Source organism: Poecilia reticulata, chromosome 22, assembly GCF_904066995.2.
Source record: "Poecilia reticulata chromosome 22, P_reticulata-male-v2, whole genome shotgun sequence".
Taxonomy (NCBI): domain Eukaryota; kingdom Metazoa; phylum Chordata; class Actinopteri; order Cyprinodontiformes; family Poeciliidae; genus Poecilia; species Poecilia reticulata.
In genome coordinates, this window is record NC_088851.1 from 742,542 (window position 1) to 756,103 (window position 13,562).

The 13,562-nt window shown below is 40.4% G+C and overlaps 1 protein-coding gene and 2 long non-coding RNA genes across 9 annotated transcripts in view; 2 read left to right on the forward strand and 1 right to left on the reverse strand.

Annotated features, from left to right (window-relative positions):
• The window catches only part of LOC103458078 (MAM domain-containing glycosylphosphatidylinositol anchor protein 2-like), a 209,606-nt gene that overhangs the window by 17,080 nt on the left and 178,964 nt on the right, over positions 1-13,562 (forward strand). The window lies entirely within an intron of this gene.
• Positions 7,700-8,736, forward strand: LOC145550039 (uncharacterized). The gene is made up of 2 exons (XR_014085891.1): positions 7,700-7,822; positions 8,511-8,736. It is a non-coding gene; the product is annotated as an uncharacterized LOC145550039 (long non-coding RNA).
• Positions 8,882-11,985, reverse strand: LOC145550040 (uncharacterized). The gene is made up of 2 exons (XR_014085892.1): positions 10,660-11,985; positions 8,882-9,618 (listed from the first exon to the last, which is right to left on the reverse strand). It is a non-coding gene; the product is annotated as an uncharacterized LOC145550040 (long non-coding RNA).

Consider the following 13,562-nt stretch of genomic DNA (forward strand, 5'->3'; position numbering starts at 1 on the left):
GTTAAATATTTAGAAAGTGAATTCCAATTATGTTTCACAATATATATCAGAAAAAAGCCTGGTTTTCTGTGTGATTTTGCTAAAGAAAGAGGCTCTGTGGCACTGACCACACTAAGATGAGAAGCGATAATGAAAATGATACATATCATGATTCACCCCACTGCTTTGATGAGCTGTGTATTATTCTTTCAGAGTCACCAAATTCTGGCTGCCTCTCTTATAATGGGATCTCACTTCATGAATTGGTAGACAAAAATCATAATTACTGGGTATGCATAGGGGACTAATGCAAAATCCATTTTTTTATCCCTACGAGGGATCAATCAAATCAATCAAAATGTATTTGTATGGCACAATTCAGCAAAAAGACATTTTTTAAAGTGCTTTACATCATAAAAACACACATGCAACATAGAATCAGCAATTGAAACATTACATTTTGTCAAGTGCCATTGTTAAATTCTTAATTGATTATGTTTTCAAAAACAATTCCTAACAGGTGGGTTTTTAGTCTAGATTTAAGTGTTTTAGCAGTTTTGTAATATTCTAGAAGTTTGTTCCAGATTTGTGGTGCATAGAAGCTGAATGCTGCTTCTCCAGGTTTGGTTCTGGTTCTGGGGATGCAGAGCAGAACCAGGTCTGGAAGTTTTGATACAACAACAGATATTTAATGTATTGTGGTGCTGTGTTGTTCAGTGATTTATAAACTAACAACTATTTTAAATTCTATTCTCTGGTTCGCTCCTCTTTAGGCCCAAAAATAACTTCAGTTTTGTTTCTGTTTAGCTGGAGAAAGTTTTGTCACATCCACACATTGATCTGTTCTAAGCATCTAGTCAGTGATTGGATGGGTTCAGAGTCACCTGGTGACATTGTGATGTAGAGCTGTGTATCATCCACGTAGTTATGGTAGCTAATCTTATTTCCTGTTATAACCTGAGCCAGTGGGAACATGTAAATATTTAGCAAGGTGGGGGACATCGAGTCTGAGTGGACCATGTTCCGTACCTCCATTGCCGAGGCGACCTATCGGAGCTGCGGCCGCAAGGTTGTTTTTGCCTGTTGCGGCGGCAACCCTCGAACCCATTGGTGGATACCTTCGGTGAGGGATGCTGTCAAGCTGAAGAAGGAGTCCTATCGGGCCTTTTTGGCCTGTGGGACTCCAGAAGCAGCTGATGGGTACCAGCGGGCGAAACTGCATGCGGCTCGGGTTGTCGCTGAGGCAAAAGCTCGGGCGTGGGAGGAGTTTGGAGAGGCCATGGAGACAGACTTCCGTATGGCTTCGAGGCGATTCTGGTCCACCATCCGGCGTCTCAGGAGGGGGAAGCAGTGCAGCACCAACACTGTTTATAGTGGGGATGGTGTGCTGCTGACCTCAACTCGGGACGTTGTGGGCCGGTGGGCGGAATACTTGGAAGACCTCCTCAATCCCACCAACATGCCTTCTGTTGAGGAAGCTGAGCCTGGGGTTGGGCTCTCCAATCTCTGGGGACGAGGTCGCCGAAGTGGTCAAAAAGCTCCTCGGTGGCAGGGCCCCGGGGGTGGATGAGGGGATTAGCAGTGGCAATGCCCAGTTCTGACTGTGCTATTCAGCCCCCAATTCTTAAAAGACAGTGACTGTCAAGAATTGGGTGTAATTTCCAAAGACTGCTTGAGGAAGGGATCCTGGATACTTCAAGTAGGCACTTGATTTCTTCCTTGTAAAGCTCTCTCTGAACACTTTTTACGATGCAGACCTGTGCTTTTACCATCTCTTCTTCTGTCGGTCGACACATAACAGCCAGTAGCCTGGTTAGAGTGGGTAAAGGAATAGGCAATATGGCTCAAATACGCTATTGCTCTCTTGAGAGTACTGTATTTTGAAAATCTTTTGAAACGTTCAGGACTTAAAGTGCTTCTTTCAACTTGTGTCAAGTTCGTGATCACCTCAGGACGTACCTCTATGTCTTGTGCAGGATCAACGAAGTCATATGTTTCTTGAGATGAAAGCTGCACAGAAGAGTTCATGAGAAAGGGTGGTCCTTCAAACCATGTGGTACCACTCAGCAGTCCTGCTGGTACAGATCGGGACCTGTGGTTAGCGGGATTGAGTTTGGATACTGTGTGTTTCCACTGAGTTGGGCAAGTGGACTGGAGGATACGCTGAACCCTGTTGTGCACGTAGACATAAAATCTGTGTGACTGATTGTATATTTACCCCAATACGACCTTGCTGTCGATGTAGTACACAACATCATCAAATGCACAGTCCATTTCTGCTAAGATCAGCTCTGCAACTTCAACTGCGAGTACTGCAGCGCACAGCTCCAATCTCGGAACTGTCAAACCTGCTTGAGGAGCCAACTTTGTCTTTGCGAGCACAAAACCAACTTCTGTGTAGTCTGTTGTTGAGAACTTTATGTAGGCAACAGCAGCAATGACCTTCACTGACGCGTCAGCAAAAACACAAAGTTCTCTCCTTTGGGCATTTGCTGCGGAGAGGGAAGTATAAGGCGCGGTATTTGGAGATGTTGCAAGTGTTGAAGTGAGTCTCTCCATTTAGTCCACTCAGCCTTCATGCTCTCCGGAAAGGGTGCATCCCAGTCCTCTGTTAGACTGTTTAGCTTCCGCAGTAACAACCTGCTTTGAATTGTGATTGGAGCGAGAAATCCGAGCGGATCATAGAGACTATTCACTGTAGAGAGGACACCTCTGCGTGTAAAGGGCTTTTGATCGTCTGTAAACTGGAACGTGAAGTTGCCCGTATTTATGTTCCAAAGCAATCCCAGGCTGCGCTGTACAGGTAAGTTCTCAGCAAAAATACTCAAGTTCTCAATATCTTTAACTCGATCCTCAGGTGGGAAGGCTTCTAGAACAGCTAGCCTATTAGAGGTCACTTTGTGTAACCGGAGGATAGAGGATGCAAGAGTGTACTGCACTTGTTTTAGGATATGAACTGCTTCTTCTTCCGTGGCAAATGACTTCAGTGCGTCATCAATGTAGAAATTCCGTTCAATGAATTTGCGCACATCTTCTCCAAAGTGCGTTTCTCCATCAGCAGCAGCTCTCTGCAGGCCGCATATAGCGACGGAGGGAGAGGGACTGTTCCCAAAGATATGCACTCACATACGGTACTCAATAACTTCACAGGAGAGAGTCTTTGTACCACAGAAAGCGTAAAAAGTCTCTGATTTTCTGTGACGACAAAGCAATGAAACATGCTCAATGTCTGCAGTCACAGCCACTTGTTCCTTCCTAAACCTCATCAATGTTCCTATCAGACTATTGTTGAGGTCAGGGCCAGTGAGTAATATGTCATTGAGTGAGACACCCTCATATGGTGCACTCGAGTCAAAGATGACTCGGATTTTGTTGGGTTTCTTAGGGTGGTAAACCCCAAACAAGGGTAAGTACCAACATTCTTGGTCCTTACTAAGAGGTGGAGCAATCTCTGCATGGCCTCTACTCAGCATATTCTCCATAAACTCAAGGAAATGGGCTTTCATCTGATGGCGTTTGTCCAGCGTGCGTCTAAGGGACATGAGGCGATCATGAGCTAGTTGCTTGTTGTTGGGTTAGTTGTCACTGTCTTGGTAGAATTGTGAGTCCATGATGTGCATAAACTGCTGATCCTCAACTGATGACGACAGTTTGTGATCATCTGTGGTACGTGTGAAGACCTGTTGTCCTAACCTGTCCTGTTGTCCTAAACTGTCCAGTTTGTTGCAGGGTTCAGACTTGTATGGAAATGCCTCTTTGATTTTGATTTGGCTATCACAAGGCTGAAGATAACTTGAACGACGGTTATCTAAGATGTATGTTTTGTAGCTGTTCACACCTTCAGGCTTATGTGCTCCTCCAAGACAGACGTCACCAACGATCACCCAACCTAGATCTAGTCTTTGTGCGAATGGGGATATTTGTTTTATGACTTTGTGTACTCTCAGCACATCTCTGCCTAACAGAAGTGTTATGTCAGCATTTGGATCAAGAGGTGGAATCATACTGGCAATATGTTCCAGATGAGTGTGGTGACGAGCAGCTTCTGGAGTAGGTATCTCAGAGGTTAGGGTAGCCCTAACCCTACCCTGAAGCTCTTCTACCTGCCACGTATGCGAGCCCAGCACATGATTTTAATGGTAAATGGACTGGACTTATATATCGCTTTTCCAATCATTTTGACCATTCAAAGCACTTTACACTAGATTCACATTCACCCATTCGCTCACACATTTATACACCGATACGCAGATCGGTAGGCAATTTGGAGTTAAGTGCCCAGGGGCACATCGACATGTGTCAGGAGGGAGCTGGAATCGAACCTACAACCTTCCGATCACAAGATGACTACTCTACCCACAGAGCCACAGTAGCCCCATGTGGCTCTGTATAGGGATAAATTGGCCCTTCTGGAAAAGGTCAAAGAACTGGGAACGTGCGAGTTAGCGGTTGCTTTGTTCATCTAAAATTGCGTAAATTTTTTTAGACTGACCTCTTTGTCCAGCTGGATGAACATTCACAAGTATTATTTTTGAACATTCTCTGGCACTCACTCCTTCTCCACACACCTCTGTACACCTGGAAGTGACTTCTTGGGTGTCTATTTTGTCATTCTCCCCGCCCTGCTGTAACGGGGGAGACGACGACTTAGACTCCCATGGTCCTTGACCTGGGTGGAGGGCGGAAATGTGACTAAAGCTATCACACTCAGTACAGATGGTTTCAACAGTGCAGTTTTTTTGCAAGATGGTCAGTAGAGGCGCAACATTGAAAGCAGATGTTAAATTTCTTGAGAAACTGTTTGCGATCCTCTAAGGGTTTCTCCCTGAATCCTCTGCACCTTTGAAGAGGATGGGGTTTGTTATGAATTGGGCACAGTTTATTTGGACTTGTTGAGGCTTTTTTCTCCTCTGCATTCACCTTGTTAACAGTTGATATCTGTGTTTTGTGGACAGATATAGGCACTTTAGAAAACCTTTCTTGTCCTTGTTTTCTATCTGTTATGCCTGAATGATTAGAACTGTATAGGTTAAAGCTTGGGTCTGTACAGGTTTTAGCTTCAGTGCGTATAAAGTCTGTAAAAACTTTGTGGGAAACCCACATTGTACTCACGTTTGTACTTTGAACCTGTTTGTTACTACCCAATAGTAAGTCCCGCCTACTCCTCACAACTCTTCGGACTCACTACTGCCCAGATCTCTGTCTAACAGGTCTGGAAAATCCCCAGAACTCGGGTCTTACCCTAGAGATAGTTTGTGGAGAATTATCTGTTTAAACTGGGGTCGGAAAGGACTCGTCTAGCTTTGACTACCTTCGATCCAGAAGTTATGACCCTTTACAGTTGAGGAACAATCAGCTGAGTAGCCCTCACAGCTGCATAACCCCTACAACCACTCCTGTTAACGGTAGCTCCTCTCCTAAAATAACGGCACTTGTTAACGGCTAGATTAAGTTCAGTGACTTAGATTTAAGTCCCACGGTCATTATTCACTCACCAGAGGAAAACACAAAGCCTCCCTATCTCTAGAATCATGTATGTTAACTTTACCATATTTAGGAGAACCAACAATAATTAAGACTGACACAATTAAACTCACTGTTCACAATCCTCATTGGAATTTTAGAATATAATTTTATTAAGCAAGCTTTAGCAGGGGCATATGACAAGCAGGTTAATTTCCCAAAGGTTATGAAAGAAGTAGAAATATAATAAAATCAAATTAAAATCAATCACATCCTACCCTTATTCTTATCCCTAACCTGTGTCACTAAGTTCACTGAGCGAGGCTTTGGGGGATGCTGGTCAGCTCATACCCGATGGTTCTTGGTCTCGACAGCTGTAATCTTTAGATGTCCTTGGTCAGAGTCTTTGTCCAGCCGGAGCAAAGTCCTCTTTCTGAAGAGAAGCGGAGCAAAACTGTACGTTGTCCTTATAACGTGCAGAATCTTTGTCTTTAAATGACCTCCGTCTCTTTTCCAAGTCGGCTGCGACAGAGTTGAGAGCGTTGGGTAGAGGCAGAGGAGCTGGTCGGATCAGGAACCAGGGTCGGTGGCTGGTGGAACTCGTCCCCTCTAGGCGGCGTGAAGTCTTGGAGCTTCCCTCGGTCCCGGGGTGTGGTCCTCTGCTGGTCTTTAGCCTGCTTCCTCTTGTTGGCTCCTCTTCTGCGCCGCGGACGAAGAACCCCGTTCCTCCCCTGTACTCCAGTTTTTAAGCCCTCTCAACTCAGGGCGGTCTACGGGGCAGGGCTGCGTTACTGTAGAACCTTCCCACTGCGTCTCACTGTCTGTGGAAAGTCCCAACCTTCCCCAACTCTCCTATGACTCATTCATACCTCATTACCACATCTACGGTACTTCCCTTGTTTTCCGTTGACCATCTGTTTCTGATTCTGCCGCGCCCCCGCTCAGAACAGTGGAGAATGAGCAAAACTCATTCTCCACTGTTTCTCCTTCTAAGTCATTTTTGTCTTACAAAACATAATCAATGTTTTACTTTGTCGACATTTTACTTCAGTATTATGGAGAGCCGTTTTAGCCAAAATTAAATAAATAAATAAATGGGTGAAATAAATAAAAAATGAGTAAAATAAATCAAAAAATGAAGAAAATGAGTGAAATAAATAAATAATTTGTTAAATAAATAATTTAGCTTTTTCATTAACCCATTTTTTTATTTATTTATTTTTCATATTATCAATTTCTCAATTTCCCTTTTTTCATTAATCTATTTTTCATTTACCCACTTTTCATTAATCTATTTTTCATTTAACCATTTTTTAATTTAGCTTTTTCATTAACCCCATTTTTCATTTCTTTATTTTTCACATTATCAATTTCCCAATTTCTCTTTTTCATTTATCTATTTTTTATTTATCCCTTTATCCATTTACCCATTTTTCATTAATTTATTTTTCAATTAACCACTTTTCAATTTCCCTTTTTTATTAACCCAATTTTTTCATTTATTTATTTTTCCGATTATCAATTTCTCTATTTCTCTTTTTCATTAATCTATTTTTCATTAATCTATTTTCATTTGTCCATTTTTTCATTTATCCCTTTATCTATTTACCCATTTTTCATTAATCTATTTTTAATTTAAACATTTTTTGATTTCCTTTTTCCATTAACCCGATTTTCTATTTCCCAGTTTCATTAATCAATTTCTCATATATCCCTTTTTTATTTACCCAATTTTCTTTTATCTATTTTTCATTCAACATTTGTTTGAAAAATCTTTACTTTTCCCATTTTCCAATTGCCCTTATTTATTTAGTATTTCCTTATTTTCTTATTTATCACATTCTATTTCCCCGCAAAACTTAGGGAAAAAATAAATGCAAATGAGGAGAGGCACGTCATCAGGCTACAACTTCCCCAATTGGTTGGTTAGCGTCACACCCATACTTTGCTTCAAGAAAGATGGCGACCTACTAACGGGTTATCAATAAGCTGAAGCTCATTAACTTCATTAGAAAATAGTGTTATTACTCCTGACTTTAGTTCTCGTGTGGCCGCTCAGACAGAACGTGTTTCAGTTGGCGGCTCTCATGGACTCAGAGCTTCACCGTCGGGAGTTTTTATAGTTTGAACGAAGCGGCCGCTGAAGTTGGCTTACGATTGAAGGTTCGGGACACCTTCGTAGCTACCAGCTGTGATCCAACTATAAGGAGCAACTTTACTGTACATCGTAAGTGAACTGCAATATCCAGATGCAGCTCTACGGAGCATCGAGCTGAAAGAATGAGAGTGGAGAGCCTTGGAGATCTGCATCGGAGGCCATCTTTCAGACATGCACCGCTGCTGTCCGTCCAGGATCCTCCGGTTGCCCAGACGTTGCACGGTAAGCTACTAACGCTGATGTTTGTTTTCCAACTACAGTCATATTTAATCAATAGGGCTCAATTACGATCGCGGGAGTTTTTGAGTTGATCTCGGCAGTAGGTGACAAGCTGAACGTCTCCAGAATGTTGAGACCAGCACGTCCTCTGATCCAATACATCTTATTAAGGATAAAATCAACAAAACGTGTTCAAATTAATGGCCCAACAGGTTGATTAAAGACAGTAAAAAGGTAGGAGTGGTTTCGAGTCGATCGCCTTGTTTTACCTTTGTAAACAGACAACCGGAATACAGTGACATTTAGTGAGGGTACAGAATGGAGAATGGATAAAAGCTGAACTCCTGCTACAATCTTTGCCTCTCTTGGTTACATCCCTGAGGTGTGCCAAGTGTGGCCCACATGCATATGCACTGTTGAAAATGAGAAGCTGACATTCACAAATGACATTGAAATAAATTCTAGTCCAACTTCTGGTTTGTTGCTATTCCTCTGGATCCTGTTGGAGGAAAAATATCCCAACTTCACAAGATGTGGCTTTAACCTAAATCCTGTCAGTCTGAAGCTTCTCATATTTAGGTCATCAAACCAAAGTTCAGATCTACCATAACTGGTTCCATCGCCACCAGGTCAAAAGTACAGCTTTTTGGCGCAGCACATTCATTAATGTTTTCATCATGTATGTTTTCAGATGCAGTCCATCCTGCAGGCCTCTGGTCTCAGTGTTTCCCTTCAGACTCCCAGTGGGCTCACAGCTTCAGGATGACCAGAGACCTTCAGCTTTCTGGAGCAGGAACACTCGGCCAAATGCACTGCTGACACATTCATTTAAAAAAAATTGGCTGTTCTTATACCATTGATATGCATGAACCGTCTGTATTTTACTGTTTTGAATAAACAAACTGATTATTATGAAATCTGTGTTCCTTCTAATATGTGAAGTTCTAATTTAATCAAATCTCATGTTTTCACGTCCCAGAGACAATAAAATGATCGTTTGTTTGTGGCTTAAAATAAACGAAACAATCTTAATAGAACAAAGCTACAAAAATAGAATACAGATTGAAAGTTTTGGACCCGTTTTATTTTTTGGTTTCATTACACTGAAGATTCTTCAACATGAAGCTAAACAGTGAGTGGAGTACCTTGTATGTACGACAATGCAGAAATGAACAAACTGACATATTGGGTTCTTAATAGCAACCCTAGCAGTTATTTTACACAGCTTGATTTATTGAATAATGATTGTGTTCATTTACGGACGCCTTCAATTGGAAATTTGCAATCTGAAGTATCAATGAAATAGTTTAACCAGTCAGTCCTCAGGTCGTCTGCCCTGCATGTTTCAGGCCTCAGTAAATGTCTGATGGATGAGCTAATGCTATCGTTTGTATCAGGTGCTCTGGAACAAACACTTTAAAATGTCAATGTCCTGTATAACAGAGTGATATAGACAAATGTTTTCATCTCACTGTGTCATTTTCACTTTATAGCTGAAGTTCATCACATTTCTGGATGTTCTGTGTTTCAGTTAAATTGAAGTTAGCAGGTTTTTAATCAGGGCCACAACACCCTGTGTGTGTTGGGTTTAAGAAAAGAGGCTGCTCTGTTGAGCACCAGCATTCATTTTTCCTCTGATGTTTGGGTGAACTCTTCTCTGTGGAGGTCGGCCATCTCTCTGCTTCTTCCTGAAGGAGACCCATCAGGAGTTCTGGTGCTGCTCACAGTGCAGACGGTTCTCCTCACTGTCAGCCCTGGTCCCTCTCAGCCAGGATCTCCAGTCATTCTGTTCCTTCACCCTTGAATAAACATAACAGAATATGTTCTGGGTGTTATGATTCATTTGTTAATTGAAACAATGTTTAGTATCAAAATAAGATTAATTTATTTCCTTAACAGTTCTTTCTCCTGTTCCCTCAGAAGGGCAGAGTTTAGGAGTGACTAATTACATTTACTTAAATATAGTTGAGTAACTTTTTGAAACTCAAATGAACTTTTAGGAATACTCTTACTATGCTGAACTTTTTACTTTTACTCAAGTCATTTTATTATGAAGCATCACTATTATTTAAACTAATTTTTCATTTTGTCTTTAAAATACCAAAATTTCCACTGAACTTAATATTTTGGGCCTTCTAATTGTGTATTTTTTTTAGATATGAAATAATTGATAACTTGATCAGTTACTCAGTACTGATCAACTTTTTACCAAATGCTTCTTTACTCTTGTTTAATTTCTTATTCAGCTACGATTTACTTTGAGTAAAAACATGTTGAAGTGCTGCTGTTATTCCTGGAGGATAAATTGTGGGTCCTCTGTCCACCTCTAAGGAACAGTAACCACATGTTGAGGCACACGTTGACCAAAAACAGGCAAACTAAGGTGGTCAAGTTATACATACAAAGAAATACTTAAATTAATAGTCATATTTACTTTATATGCATGTGGGCCACACTTGGCACACCTCAGGGATGTAACCAAGAGAGGCAAAGATTGTAGCAGGAGTTCAGCTTTTATCCATTCTCCATTCTGTACCCTCACTAAATGTCACTGTATTCCGGTTGTCTGTTTACAAAGGTAAAACAAGGCGATCGACTCGAAACCACTCCTACCTTTTTACTGTCTTTAATCAACCTGTTGGGCCATTAATTTGAACACGTTTTGTTGATTTTATCCTTAATAAGATGTATTGGATCAGAGGACGTGCTGGTCTCAACATCCTGGAGGCGTTCAGTTTGTCACCTATTGCCGAGATCAACTCAAAAACTCCCGCGATCGTAATTGAGCCCTATTGATTAAATATGACTGTAGTTGGAAAACATCAGCGTTAGTAGCTTACCGTGCAACGTCTGGGCAACCGGAGGATCCTGGACGGACAGCAGCGGTGCATGTCTGAAAGATGGCCTCCGATGCAGATCTCCAAGGCTCTCCACTCTCATTCTTTCAGCTCGATGCTCCGTAGAGCTGCCTCTGGATATTGCAGTTCACTTACGATGTACAGTAAAGTTGCTCCTTATAGTTGGATCACAGCTGGTAGCTACGAAGGTGTCCCGAACCTTCAATCGTAAGCCAACTTCAGCGGCCGCTTCGTTCAAACTATAAAAACTCCCGACGGTGAAGCTCTGAGTCCATGAGAGCCGCCAACTGAAACACGTTCTGTCTGAGCGGCCACACGAGAACTAAAGTCAGGAGTAATAACACTATTTTCTAATGAAGTTAACGAGCTTCAGCTTATTGATAACCCGTTAGTAGGTCGCCATCTTTCTTGAAGCAAAGTATGGGTGTGACGCTAACCAACCAATTGGGGAAGTTGTAGCCTGATGACGTGCCTCTCCTCATTTGCATTTATTTTTTCCCTAAGTTTTGCGGGGAAATAGAATGTGATAAATAAGAAAATAAGGAAATACTAAATAAATAAGGGCAATTGGAAAATGGGAAAAGTAAAGATTTTTCAAACAAATGTTGAATGAAAAATAGATAAAAGAAAATTGGGTAAATAAAAAAGGGATATATGAGAAATTGATTAATGAAACTGGGAAATAGAAAATCGGGTTAATGGAAAAAGGAAATCAAAAAATGTTTAAATTAAAAAATAGATTAATGAAAAATGGGTAAATAGATAAAGGGATAAATGAAAAAATGGACAAATGAAAAATAGATTAATGAAAAATAGATTAATGAAAAAGAGAAATAGAGAAATTGATAATCGGAAAAATAAATAAATGAAAAAATTGGGTTAATAAAAAAGGGAAATTGAAAAGTGGTTAATTGAAAAATAAATTAATGAAAAATGGGTAAATGGATAAAGGGATAAATAAAAAATAGATAAATGAAAAAGAGAAATTGGGAAATTGATAATGTGAAAAATAAAGAAATGAAAAATGGGGTTAATGAAAAAGCTAAATTAAAAAATGGTTAAATGAAAAATAGATTAATGAAAAGTGGGTAAATGAAAAATAGATTAATGAAAAAAGGGAAATTGAGAAATTGATAATATGAAAAATAAATAAATAAAAAAATGGGTTAATGAAAAAGCTAAATTATTTATTTAACAAATTATTTATTTATTTCACTCATTTTCTTCATTTTTTGATTTATTTTACTCATTTTTTATTTATTTCACCCATTTATTTATTTATTTAATTTTGGCTAAAACGGCTCTCCATACAGTATGTTTCTTCCTCACTCATTATCTTTAATCTTTAATGATCAATGCTTATTACACAACAATCAAGTTGTTCAAACCTCACTTTTCATACTATATTATAACATTCAGCTGATTAAAAGTACAGAACATATATTTTTGATTATACATTACAGACATTCCTTCATTGGCATGTATTATTATTATTATTTTAAACCTGTTACAAACCATAATCATCATTAAATCATTATACAAGGTTTACTGTTATTTCTCAGGCCTTTATTCCGTTTTCTGCGTGTACCTGGTCAGATCTCACATGCTTATACCAGGTTTCATGACAAACCATAAGACATCCACTTCTCTTGAATGTTGTGAGGTAGTTTTTTTCAACTATTGGTTGAATTCCTCTTGATGTGTCCAAATAAAAAGCCAGGTAAAAAGCCATCCGTCTTGGCAGCTTCCAGCTCCAGCAACAGATCAGCTAGGTCATGCAGTTTGAGGGTTTCTCTGGCTGTGATCTTGGGAAAACTTTCCACCTTATTGAAAAGTGCCTGCTCTATGGCTTCTGGAGAGCCATAGATTTCCTCAAGCCTTTCCCAAGCCATCATTAAACCTGCTACAGGGCTCCTGATATTGGCAGCCTTTATCTGTTTGGCTTGTTTGCTGGAGTTCTTACCCAGGTAGTGTATGAGTAAATCAAGCTCTTCTCCCGCAGACAGCTTGAGACCCACAATGGCACCTTTGAAGGATGATTTCCATGCCCAGTAGTTCATAGGTTGGTCATCAAAATTTGTAAGGCCAGAGGTTATTAGCTGACTGCGAGCTAGGTATTTGGCAAGGTCATAAGTAGGTTGAGTTGGTACACAGTTACCAGCTACCGGAGTGGCAGTGTAATGTGTTGGATTCAAGCAAATTGAGGTGCCGTCAAGTTCCTAGGAGGTTGAAGAAAGTTTTCTGTGAAACTGCTTTTTTCCGGAGCAGGAAGCAAAACTTCACAGCCACGCTGTGAAGCCGGAAAAAAGCCGGAAAAAAAGCGGTTGATCATCAATTAACATTTCACCATTTTTAAAGCGGGTGAACCACGAGAAAACTTGAGCTTGACACATAGTGTAATCCTTGTAAGCGGTCTTCAATATTTGAACGGTTTCCGATGCTTTTTTTCCCAAGCAGGAAGCAAAGCTTCAGCCGCGCGCTGCTCATAAAACTTCTCCATGAAGAAAAACGACAGCTGGACAAAACGGCTCTTCCAAGAAATTTCACTGCGGGTAAACGAAACCTTCCACATCAACGCCGCTTGGCACACTGACTGAGAAGGCGTGGTTGAACAAATACCTAGCGGCAGAATTGTGTACTACAAAAACTGCGTGTGCAGGAGCGTCATTCTGGAAACTTTTGGGTACCCCCTCGTATAGACCACTAGAAAAAGTTATTGTAATTTAGAAATTTATTGTGCCCATGTTAAGAATAAAATATGTTTAAATAACATATTGGTAACACTTTATTTGGCTTATTCATGTTCATATGATGAACATGAATAAGCCTTCACGAATATTTATGACTGTTCGTCATAAAGCGTCATTCGATAAATTATGACACTT